Genomic DNA, 13,405 nt, shown 5'->3' on the forward strand with positions numbered 1-13,405 from the left:
ATATATCATCAAGTTTTCAATTATAAACATTCAATACAACCATTTCAAGCATATTATAGTTCGATTCTAACTATACGAACTTACCTCGAGTTACTCTGATAACCGTCGACTACTCGTCTACCTTTCGTTTTCCACGATCTAATTTCGGTACTTGCTTATCTTGATTTATATGATTCAAATTAACTCATTCAAACTTTCATTCAATTCAATTTAGCCTAAAACATTCTTTTTGGCCAAATTACAAATTTACCCTAGGCTTTTGACTACTTTACAATTTAGTCCAATATACACAAAATGGAAAATTCACAAAATTAGGCTATAACCCAAGATAGCCGAATTTCCTATATGCTACTAGCAGCCCAAAACATTCATTATTTTAGACTTTTAACTACTATTTTTTTACAAATTCACAATTTAGTCCCTATTTTGCATTTTTGTCAAAAATCACTTTATAAAACTAGTAAAACTATCATCAAACCTCCAAAATCCATCATTTAATAACAAAGAACTCAATTATTCAACAATGGCACTTTTCAAAATCTATAATAGTTTCAAAAACGAAGGTACTGGCTAGCTAGATTAAGCTGGAACGAGCTCAGAAATGTAGAAATTATTAAAAACCAAGTCAAAATAGTACCTTCTCAAGCTTAGCCGAATGTCAAGCCCTAAAATGGCTGATTTTCTTTCTCAAAATTGGTTTGGGAAGATGAATGAATAATGAAATTTTTATTTGTTTTATTATTATTAACAAAATTTGACATTTTACCAAAATAACCTTAATAAACTTTAATAATTTCAAATTTACCAAGCTAACAACTTCCACTAATCCTTAATATGGTCTATTTGACATGCAAGGACTCTCACATTTCAAACTATAGCCATATAACACCTTTACACAATAGTACTCAACTTTTATGCATTACGCGATTTAGTCCTTTTTACCGAATTGAGCATTTAAATAATAAAATTTATTTACTACACTTTTATGTAAATAAACTATCATACTTTAAACCTTATTAAACTAATAAAATAAATATTTTGACTTCGGATTTGTGGTCCCTTAACCACTATTCCTATTTGACCTAAAAATGGGTTGTTACAACTCTCATCCTTAGAGATTTTCGTCCCCAAAAATCTTACAAATAAAAAGGTTAGGGTACTATTTTCGCATAGCTTCCTGGAGTTCCCACGTAGCTTCCTCAATCCCGTGTTTATTCCAAAGAACCTTTACAAGTGCTATATGTTTATTTCTCAATTATTTGATCTCTCTAGCCAAAATACTGATCGGTTCTTCTTTATACTATAAATCTGACTGTATATCAACTTCAACAGGAGAACTCACATGTGACGGATTCGATCTATATCGACGTAGCATCGAAACATGAAAAATATTGTGTATCTTTTCTAGTTCTGACGGTAAAGCAAGTTGATATGCTACAGGTCCTATTCTTTCAACAATCTCATACGGCCCGATAAATCGCAGACTTAACTTTCCTTTACGACCTAATCGAAGAACTTTTTTCCACAGTGACACTTTTAGAAACACTTTGTCCCTGACTTGAAATTCAATCTCTCTACGTTTCAAATCTGCATAAGTTTCTGTCAATTTGAAGCTACTTTTAAACTATCTTGAATTGTTTTCACTTTTTCTTCTGTTTCGTTGATTAATTCAACCCCGTGAATCTTTTTCTCACTTAATTAAGTCCAGTATAATGGTGTTCAACACTTGCGACCATATAAAACTTCGTACGATGCAATCTTTATACTCGTTTGAAAACTGTTGTTATACGCAAACTCAATCAGAGGTAGATATTTCTCCTAGTTACCTTCAAACTCAAGAATGCAACAACGCAACATATCTTCAAGTATCTATATAACACTTTCGGACTGACTATCTGTGTGGGGATGAAAAGCTGTGCTGAAATTCAATTTCATTCCAAGAGCTTCTAGAAATTTCTTCCAGAATCATAATGTAAATCTCGAATCTCTATCAGAGATAATAGACAATGGTACAACATGCAATCGTACGATTTCAGATAAGTACAATTCAACTAGTCTATCCAAAGAGTAATCTATATGTACTGGTATAAAATTAGCAGATTTTGCCAGTCGATCAACGACAACCCAGATAGAATCTTTCTTTTTTAGAGTTAGGGGCAGTCTTGACACGAAATCCATAGTGACTCAATCTCATTTCCATTCAGGAATCAATACAAGCTGCAATAAACCAGATGGTACTTGATGTTTAGCTTTCACTTGTTAACAAATCAAACATTTCGATGCAAACTCCAAGATATCCCGTTTCATTCCTGACCACCAATACTGCTGTTTCAAATCATTATACATCTTGGTACTACCCGGATGAATAGAAAAGCGACTACTATGTGCTTCATGAAAAATTTTCTGAACAAGTTCTGTATTTTTTGGTACTCAAATACTATTTCGGAACATTAAACAATCATCAGTTCCAATATGAAATTTTGAATCAAAAATAGACTCACATTGAATTCGTTCAGCTTGCAGTCCACAATCATTCTTCTGAGCTTCACAAATTTGTTACAGAAATACCAATTTATCTTTCAATTCAACTAAAATAGATCCATCATCACATAACATCAACTGATTATTCGAGGCTCATAACGCAAACAATGATTTTCGGCTCAAAGCATCAACAACCACATTAGCTTTACCCCGGTGATAATCAATCAGAAAGTCATAATCTTTTATAACTCAAGCCATTCGTAAATTCTGATCTTTCTGTGACATCAGATATTTCAAACTCTTATGATCCATAAAAATGTGGCATTTTTTACCATATAAGTAGTGTCGCCAAATCTTTAATGCAAAAACAATCGCAGCCAGTTCTAAATCATGGGTCGGATAATTCTTTTCATGCGGTTTCAACTGTCGGGAAGCATAAGCTATAACTTTTCCTTCTCACATTAAAACACAGCCCAATCCGTTCAACGATGCATCACTATAAATCACGAATTTCTTACCCGATTTAGGTTGAACCAAAACTGGTGCTTTCGTTAACAATGCTTTCAACTGTTCGAAACTTTGTTGACATTTTTTTGACCATTCAAACTTCACATATTTCTGTAGTAATCGAGTCATTGGTGTTGTAATCATTGAGAAGCCTTTTACAAATCTTCGATACTAGCCCACTAACCCCAAAAATCTACGGACTTCAGATACATTTCTCGGAGGTTTCTAGTCAACAAAAGTAGAAATTTTGCTCGCATCAACTCTAATACCGTCGGCTGAAACAATATGTCCCAAAAATCCAACCTCTTTAAGCCAGAACTCACATTTACTGAACTTTGCAAATAATTGCTTATCACGAAAAGTTTGTAACACAATTCTCAAGTGTTTGGCATGCTCAAATTCATCCCGTGAATAGATCAAAATATCGTCAATGAATACCACAACAAATCTGTCTAAATATGATTTGAATATATGATTCATCAAGTCTATAAAAATGGCAGGAGCATTAGTTAACCTGAAAGGCATAAGAATGAATTCATAATGGCCATACCTTGTTCTAAAAGTAGTTTTCGGCACATCAGACTCTTTAACTCACAACTGATAGTAACATGATCTCAGGTCGATTTTTGAAAATACCGTAGCCCCTTTCAACTAATCAAATAAGTCATCAATCTGCGGAAGAGGGTATTCGTTCTTTATAGTCACTTTATTCAACTGCCTATAGTCGATACACATGCGCATAGAGCCATCTTTCTTTTTCACAAACAGTACTTTTACACCCCAAGGAGAATAACTCGGTTGTACAAAACCTCTATCTGACAATTCTTGCAACTGAGCTTTTAACTCTTTTAATTCTATTGGAGCCATTCTGTATGGAGCTATAGATATTAGAGTTGTTCCTAACATTAACTCAATACCAAATTCGACTTCTCTGATTAGCTGAAATCCCAGTAATTCTTTTAGAAATACATCTGAGAATTCACAAAAACAGGTACAGATTCAATCTTTGATTCTGACACCTTGGTGTCCAAAATATACGCAAGATATACATCATAGCCCTTTCTCAAGTATTTCTGAGCTAACATAGATGATATTACAATAGGTAATTCATTCGATTCATTAGAATCAATCTGAAGAATCTCACCATTTTGACATTTCAATTCAATAGTCTTCTGTCTACAATTCACAACTGCATCATGCATAGTCAACTAGTCCATACCCAGAATCACATCAAACTCATCGAATGGTAGAAGCATCAAATCGGCCAGAAAATAGTAACCCCAGATCATCAGAGGATAATTCTTACAAATTTTATCAACTAAAACAAACTTGCCTAAAGGGTTCGATACTTTAATAACAAATTCTGTAAGCTCAACATGTAAACTCTTTTTAAATACTAAATTCATATAGATATAAGAGTGGGTTGATCCAGGATCTATCAATGCAACTATATCCGTATCAAAAAGAGAAAAAGTACCGGTGATAACATCTAGTGATGATGCTTCCTCTCGAGCACATATAGCATATGCTCTGGCAGGTGCTCATGCCTTAGATCTCACAGTCATATCTCTCCTAGCACCTCGATTACCACTAGCGTTTCTGGTGTTTTTAGGTGGTCTCCCTCTAACAATCGCGTTACTTGATTTCACTGGTTGTTCTCTTTCAGCTATGAACTTTTCTGGATAATCACAAAGAAAATGATCAATAGATCCACATTTAAAACAAACTCTGCTCACTAATCTACATTCACAGTAATGTCGCTTATTGCAATGTTTACATTCAAATGCAACATTTCTAACACTTTTCGCACTGGCCACAGATGTTGCCTGAGCTTTTGAACCTGATTATCTCATATTTCTGTCTTTACTAGAAATTCCCCCAGAAGCTGTAGAACGAGGGTGATTTTCTTTAAATTTCTTTAATGTTGATTAATGTGATTTACCCGTAAATCTTTTTCTAGACTCTCTAAACTCAGAGTGAGCTTTTCTTTTCTCTTTACACAGATCTTCGGCCTTACATGCTCGATCAACCAGAACAACAAACTCTTTTAGCTCAAGAATTCTTACCAATACTTCGATTTCTTTATTTAATTCATCCTCAAATCATTTACACATAATAGCTTCAAGCGATACACATTCACGGGCATATTTACTGAGTCGAACAAACTCTCGTTCATATTCTATAATTGACATACGACCCAACCCTGCTTCAATTTAAGGAATTCTCTTCTCTTATGGTCAATGAATCTTTGGCTAATGTATTTCTTCCCAAATTCAGCTTGGAAGAAATCCCAAGTAACTTGTTCTGGCGGAAGTACAGATATCAAGGTATTCCACCACTGATACGCAGTATCTCTCAACAACGATACCACACACTTCATACATTCTTCGAGTGTGCAGGACAATTCATCAAGTACCCGAATCGTGTTCTCGAGTCAAAATTTAGCCTTTTTAGGGTCATCATTAGCAGTAGCTCTAAAATCTTTAGCTTCGTGTTTCCATATTCTATCAACAGGTGGTTTATTCAATCGCAAAAGATCGATACCTTGAGCAATTACTAAAATCGGTGGGGGTGGAGGTTGCGGAACAGTCGAGTTTATATGTATATACTATATGAACCATTCATTTAATATCTAAAAGAAGGATTCTTCAGCCTCACCCCTATGACTACTCATCACAGGTTTAGATTCAGTAGGCGCTGCTCCTTGAGCGAGAGCTGGCACGTTACTTTGTACGTCGTCTACAGCTTGTTCAGGATCCATTACTATATAAAATACATTCAAGAACGTCAGGAGTTGTCACACTATCGCAATTTTATATATGGCATGTATAACTAGCTCAAATAAGCTACGTTAGTCCTAGAACCGACTAACTGCCGTAACTATCATTGGAATAGGTTAAAAGGCATTACCAGACTTATCATTCAGTTTAGAACAATTTCAATTTAAATACCATATCATTTTAGTAAATGTCATTCATTCACATTCGTTATAAACATAAAATCGAGCATAGAATACTTAAACATGCACTCAGGACCAACTCAGTCTCATATAAAAGTTTTGAAAACTTAGAAAATTTTCTTCTTTTAAAAGGTCACACGTCCGTGTGAACAGGCCGTGTGCCTTACATGGCCTTAGACATGACCGTGTGTCTAAACTGTGGTGAAACAGGGCATACATACTAACTTATCTACACAGCCACAAGACACACCCGTGTGCCAGGCCGTGTGAAAATTAAGAAGGCTACTAACTTGGCCACACGGCTGACCACACGCCCGTGTGCCAGCCCGTGTGCGACACACGACCACTAGACACGCCCGTGTGTCTAGGCCGTGTGAAAACTGTAGGGTATACTGACTTTAATTCATATGGTACCCTAGGGGACACACAGCTGTGTAACATGACCGTGTGTTACACACGGCTGAGACTGTGACAGCCCAAAATTGACCCTAGTCGGGAAGTGGTTTCGGGACCACAAAACTGAGTCATAAAATTTAGTTAAAATTTTATTTGCATATCTTATATGTGTGATAGTACTTGTATAAAAATTTGATGTTTTAATTTTGTATTAGGAATGTGAATTTTGCTTGAAAGGATCTAGTTGAGAGACTTAGAAAATTATGATAGGTAAATAAGTAAGGACCAAATAGTATTAAAATAGGAAAGTTTGGGTTTGCATGTCAAAGTGCCCAATTCTTGATAAGTGGCCGGCCAAGCATGGTTCCGTTCCTCCAAGTTTATGTTGTTTATTATTTAATATTGGTAAGTAAATTAAAATAAATTAAAGAAAGGAATTAAAAAGGAAGAGATGAATAAAATAAGGAGGGAAGAGGGAGTGTTCATCTTTTTTTTCTTTGGCTATTGCCGTGAGTGAGGAGAAGGAAGGGAGATTTGGTTATTGGATTTTGGCTTGGAAGATGGCTAGAATGAGGAATGTATTGAATGATTCTTGAAAATCTATGCATGTTTGAGATGGTTAGTTCAAATTCTACTCATCCTATAGATTAGACTTAGGATTTTGAGGTTGAAATTCGGCCAAGAAGCTTGAAACTCTTAGTAGATGTGTTAATGTCATTAAAATGGATAGGAATGTAGGATATGGTGAGTGGTTAATTGCTTTTAACTTGAAAGTTGAGGTTAAAATGGGTTAAGTGATTGCCGAATCTAATTTAGGGGTGGAGGGTTGTGTTCATGTTATATTGGATAGGTAGAGGTTGTAATGAGGTTGAAATTGTTGAATTGTTAGTTGGGTAACAAATGAAGCAATCGGCCATATGGGGTAAAAATGGGATGTTCATTTTAGTTGTTGTTTCATTTTTGTGAGAAATGGGTCAAGTGTTTATGAGATGAAATTGTGTGATTAGATAAATTAAAGGTAATAGTATAGTTGATGTATATATATAGATATACATATTCGGCCATCACTTAAGAGCTTATGTGATGTTGAGTTTAAGCCTTGCATATTCGGCTATATATATATACATATATATGTAAGCCCATTCGTGATATTACCTTAGGACTATGTATATATAACCGACAAAAAAATGGGAAAAACTAGCAAAGGTGATTGCCGAATGTCCAAGTATGCATATGCATGTGTGATTGGATTATTGAAAATATGGTAATTGCATAAGGTTATTAGCCGAATAGCTAAGAATATAAGGTAGCAAGATAAAAATTTTACCATGCCGTCCCATATGTCATAAAATCATTAAAATGTGAATACCAATATATGTAGCAAAGCGATTGAATGAGTTAATTTATTTGTTTAAGCTCAAGATCCTAAAGGAGAGGCGTCCAACAAGGGGAAATCGAAGGTCATCGAGTAGCCGACTTGGAATTACTTTACCCAACATAAAGTAAGTCATTAAGCATATAGTTTGTATTAATTTAAATGATCATAACGTCTATGTAATGATGCTGAATGGAATGATAAATATATATATACATGTATGTATGTGGTGATGAAAGTGTTGGATGAAGAGAAAAGAGGTGAGATGTATTGAGTTGTTGATCTCGGCACTAAGAGTGCGGGTATAAACATTTGTGATCATGAGATTGGCGCTAAGTGTGCGGGTTTAAATTGTACAGCACTAAGTGTGCGAGTTTGATTATGTAGCACTAAGTGTGCGAGCTTGATTATGTAGCACTAAGTGTGCGAGTTTGATTATATAGCACTAAGTGTGCGAGTTGATTATATAGCACTGAGTGTGCGGACTTAATATATACTTTTGAATCATTATGAACACTAAGTGTGCGACATTATTGAGTCGATCACGGACAGCGGATCGGGTAAGTACCTTGAGTTCGTGACTAATAGGCGTTATGTTTATATTTGAAGTCGAGCTTGGTAAGTTTGAACCTATGTGACAATTATAATTGAAGTCACGTACATAAGATTTATCGTGGAATAGGTGAAAGGTCGTTTAGTTGTATGATTGTAACGAAAATAAAATGATGTATGAAAATGCCTCGAATATTCTATTGATTAGTATATGGAATGTGAATGCATGACTTGGTATGAGATTGAACCGATAGGTTTGAGGAACTATGGTATGGTTCGGTATGGATGGAGTAACTAGCCTCGTTCCATTTTGCTTCCTCTTGTGATAATGTTATTAATGGATGGTAGTGCATTGCTTATGACTTACTGAGTTATATACTCACTCGGTGTTTCCTTGTCACCTATTTTAGGTTCCTTGGACTTGTCTCTTTTTGCGTGATTGGGCCGTCATCGGAGTCATCACACCGGCTAGCAAGTTTTGGTACTTTCTTCTTAGTCGGCTTAGGAGAACATTTCGGCATGTATAGGCTATTATGTTGTGTTTGAACTTTGGGATGTAAACTTTTAGCCATGCGGAAATGGCATAAATGTCGGTTGGGTTTGGTTTATAACGTTAGGTCGTAAGCCTTGGTAATTCGACCCCTTTTTTTTATGCCATATGTCATGGTTGATTATTTTTGGTGTTAAAATTCATGATATGGCAATAGTGTAGTAGGGAGATGTTTGACAATGATTAGCCTTTGGCATGGCTAGTCATGATCATAATTTGTGATATGTATGATGAATTACTAGTTAGATCAAGGAGAAATCACGAAATGGGCATAGTTGCTTTCGTAACAGATGCCGGCAGCAGCAGTGACGTGAGATTGAAAAATCACTAAAAATAGTAGAAGTGGAATTAATTGATGAATAAATTATGTAATCGAAGCTCGATGAGTCTACTTTCATATAGAAGTAACGAAACAATCATATGGATATTATGTTAAGAGATATTCAGGTTCTCGTGAGACAGGACCAGAACAGTTTCTGGATTCCCTGTTCCGACTTTGGAAATTCATTATAAATTAACCAGAGATAATTAGGAGTCATGCCATATACGTACAGATTCCTCTCTGAGTGTAGTTTCTATAGAAACAAACGAAATCAGTATTGAAGCTCTGTGCAGGGAGATATCCAAGTCGTAATGCTCAAAGGTCAGTGTAGTCGATCCCTGTAACATGGGAGATTTTGACTAATAAACTGTACTAATTGGCCCGACCAAAAATTCTACAAAAATTCTACCATATAGTTATATGAGTCTAGTTCCAGGGAAAATTTACGGAACTGGATTTCGAGTTTCAGAACTCAAGATATGATTTTAAAGCGACTAGTACGCAGATTGGCAGCTTGTCTGGGAAATGTCAAATAAGTGGTTTGAAGTCTGTTAACACCTCGTGTTCGACTCCGGCGACGGTCTCGGGTTCGGGGTGTTACATTTTATTGGTATGAGGCTATGGTTTAGTCGGTTCTAGGACTACCATAGCACGTATGAGTCAGCTATACATGCCTTAATGTTAATATTTAAATGTGTGATGACTTCTGACGGTTAAAATTTTTGTTTTGATTAGTAAATGGATCCCGGTGTAGAGAGAACCTTGGCGGATGACGTTGAAAGTGTAGCGGCTGCTCCTGCACAAGGGACGCCGCCTGTTGAACCTCAGTCATTTGCGAATAAGCAAGGTGAGGGGGCTAAACAAGCCTTCTTTACCATGATGAATGAGTGGGTCGCGCAATATGCCCAAACCAATCCGGCCGTCCAACAATTCCCGAATCTGAATAATCCACCCCAAGAGCCCGTAATGCCATCAGTCACTGATCCTGTGAGGCTGAGTAAGCCACCTGTAGACTTGATTAGGAAGCGCGGGGCTGAGGAGTTCAGGGCCATAGTTACCGATGATGCTGAAAGGGCCGAGTTCTGGCTTGATAACACCATTCGGGTGTTTGATGAATTGTCATGCACACCCGATGAATGTCTAAAGTGTGCTATATCCTTGTTGCAGGACTCAGCCTACTATTGGTGGAGGGCCCTGATTTCCATAGTCCCAAACGAACGAGTTACTTGGGACTTCTTTCAAACGGAATTCCGAAAGAAATATATTAGTCAACGGTTCATTGATCAAAAGCGCAAGGAGTTCTTGGAACTCAAGCAAGGCCGTATGACAGTATCTGAATACGAACATGAATTCGTAAGACTCAGTAGGTATGCCCGGGAGTGTGTAGCTGATGAGGTTGCTATGTGCAAAAGATTCGAAGAAGGATTGAATGAAGATTTAAGGCTACTAGTGGGTATTTTGGAGATAAAAGAATTCGTAACACTAGTCGAACGAGCCTGCAAGGCGGAAGAACTTGGAAAGGAGAAGAAGAAGGCTGAATTTGAAGCTAGAGACTATCGTAAAAGATCGACGGGTAAAGCTCCGTTCTCAGCTGTAAAGAAGTTCAGGGAGGACACTAATAAGTCGAGGACGACTGCGGGAATTTCCATCAGAGCACGACCATCGACGGACTCCCGAGCTACTTCGGTAGCTAGTGTGGGCAATAATCGTCAAGAGAAACCTGAATGTCCCCAATGCGGAAGACGACACCTAGGTGAATGTTGGGGTAAGTCTACTAACAGGGCCTGTTACGGATGCGGTTCGAAGGACCACTTCATTAGAGATTGCACGGAGCTTGATGAGAAGAATAAGATTCAAGGTGCAAGACCTAGTGGAGTGACAACTAGAGGTAGACCACCGAGAATTTTAGGAGGTAGGGGTGGTAGTCAGAGAGGGGCCTCTGATACGGCTGTTCGAGCCGAGAACCGTACTCCTGCTAGAGCATATGCCATTCGCGCACGAGAGGAGGCATCCTCCCCTGACGTCATCACTGGTACCTTCACCCTCTTTGATACTAATGTGATTGCATTGATTGACCCTGGCTCTACTCATTCATATGTATGCGAAACCTTAGCATCCAGTAAGACTCTACCTGTTGAGTCTACTGAGTTCGTAATTCGAGTGTCAAACCCTTTGGGTCAATACGTACTTGTTGATAAAGTGTGTAAGAGATGCCCTCTAATAATCCGAGAATCCTGTTTTCCGGCCGATTTGATTCTTTTGCCGTTTGACGAATTTGATGTTATTCTTGGTTTGGATTGGTTGACCGCGCATGATGCGGTTGTGAATTGCAAAAGCAAGACTATTGATTTGAGGTGCGCAAATAACGAGATAATCCGAGTTGAGTCTACGGACTTAAGGGGGTTGCCAGCTGTAATATCAGCAATGTTGGCCCAAAAATACGTAAGAAAAGGGTGCGAAGCATACCTTGCGTATGTACTTGATGAAAAAGAATTAGAAAAGAAACCCGAATCTGTGCCGGTGGTTTGTGAATACCCGGATGTTTTTCCTGAAGAGTTACCGGGTTTGCCACCTGTTCGGGAGATAGAGTTTGATATTGAGCTTGTACCTGGAACTACGCCAATTTCGATAGCTCCGTATCGTATGGCACTAACCGAGTTAAAGGAATTGAAAGCTCAATTGCAAGAGTTGACGGATAGAGGTTTCGCTCGACCAAGTTTCTCACCTTGGGGTGCACCAGTATTGTTCGTGAAAAAGAAGGACGAAACCATGAGGTTGTGCATTGACTATCGTCAACTGAATAAAGTGACGATAAAGAATAAATATCCATTACCGCGTATTGATGATTTGTTTGATCAACTAAAGGGAGCCTCAGTGTTTTCAAAGATAAATTTGAGATCGGGTTATTATCAGTTGCGGATTCGAGATTCGGACGTACCCAAAACTGCTTTCAGAATGAGGTACGGTCAGTACGAGTTCTTAGTGATGCCGTTTGGGCTCACTAATGCCCCTGCGGTATTTATGGATTTGATGAATCGGATCTTCAGACAGTATTTGGACCGGTTCGTAGTTGTGTTCATTGATGACATCTTAGTCTATTCAGGAGATGAGACCGAACATGCTGAGCACCTGAGATTAGTGTTGCAAATTTTGCGGGATAAGAAGTTATATGCTAAGTTCAGTAAGTGTGAGTTCTGGTTAAGAGAGGTTAGCTTCTTGGGTCATGTGGTATCCGCATCGGGTATTCGAGTTGACCCGAGCAAAATTTCAGCCATACTTAACTGGAAGCCTCCAAGAAATATTACCGAAGTTCGGAGCTTCCTGGGGCTCGCCGGTTATTACCGACGATTTGTAAAAGGTTTCTCGATGATAGCCACACCAATGACGAAGCTACTTCAAAAGGATGCTAAGTTCGAATGGACGGAGAAATGTCAGAAAAGCTTTGATCAACTGAAAACTCATTTGACTGAAGCTCCAATTTTAGTGCAACCCGAATCAGGCAAAGAGTTTGTCATTTATAGTGACGCATCCCTACTCGGGTTGGGTTGTGTATTGATGCAAGAAGGTCGAGTTGTGGCCTATGCGTCGAGACAATTGAAGCCACATGAGAGAAATTATCCAACCCATGATCTCGAACTAGCCGCCATCGTATTTGCTTTGAAAATATGGCGACATTATTTGTTTGGCGAAAAGTGCCATGTATTTTCGGATCACAAAAGTCTCAAATATTTGATGACTCAAAGAGACTTAAATCTGCGACAAAGACGTTGGCTTGAGTTGTTGAAAGATTACGAGCTTGTCATTGATCACCACCCGGGAAAGGCTAATGTGGTTGCGGACGCCTTAAGCCGGAAATCGCTGTTTGCTTTACGAGCGATGAATGTGCACTTGTCTGTTCTACCCGACAATGTGTTAGTAGCTGAATTAAAGGCCAAACCATCATTGATTCATCAAATTCGTGAAGCTCATTGTAGCCGAATGTCAATTCACCCGGGGAGTACGAAAATGTACAACGATTTGAAACGTCGGTTTTGGTGGCATGGTATGAAACGGGACATCTCCGACTTTGTTTCGAGATGTTTAATATGTCAACAAGTGAAAGCGGAACATCAAGTGCCTTCAGGATTACTTTAGCCGATCATGATACCTGAGTGGAAATGGGATCGAGTCACAATGGACTTTGTGTTCGGACTGCCATTATCAGCAAGTAAGAAGGATGCGATTTGGGTTGTTGTTGATAGACTGACTAAGTCGGCTCACTTT

This window comes from Gossypium hirsutum, chromosome A02 (genome assembly GCF_007990345.1).
Source record: "Gossypium hirsutum isolate 1008001.06 chromosome A02, Gossypium_hirsutum_v2.1, whole genome shotgun sequence".
Taxonomy (NCBI): domain Eukaryota; kingdom Viridiplantae; phylum Streptophyta; class Magnoliopsida; order Malvales; family Malvaceae; genus Gossypium; species Gossypium hirsutum.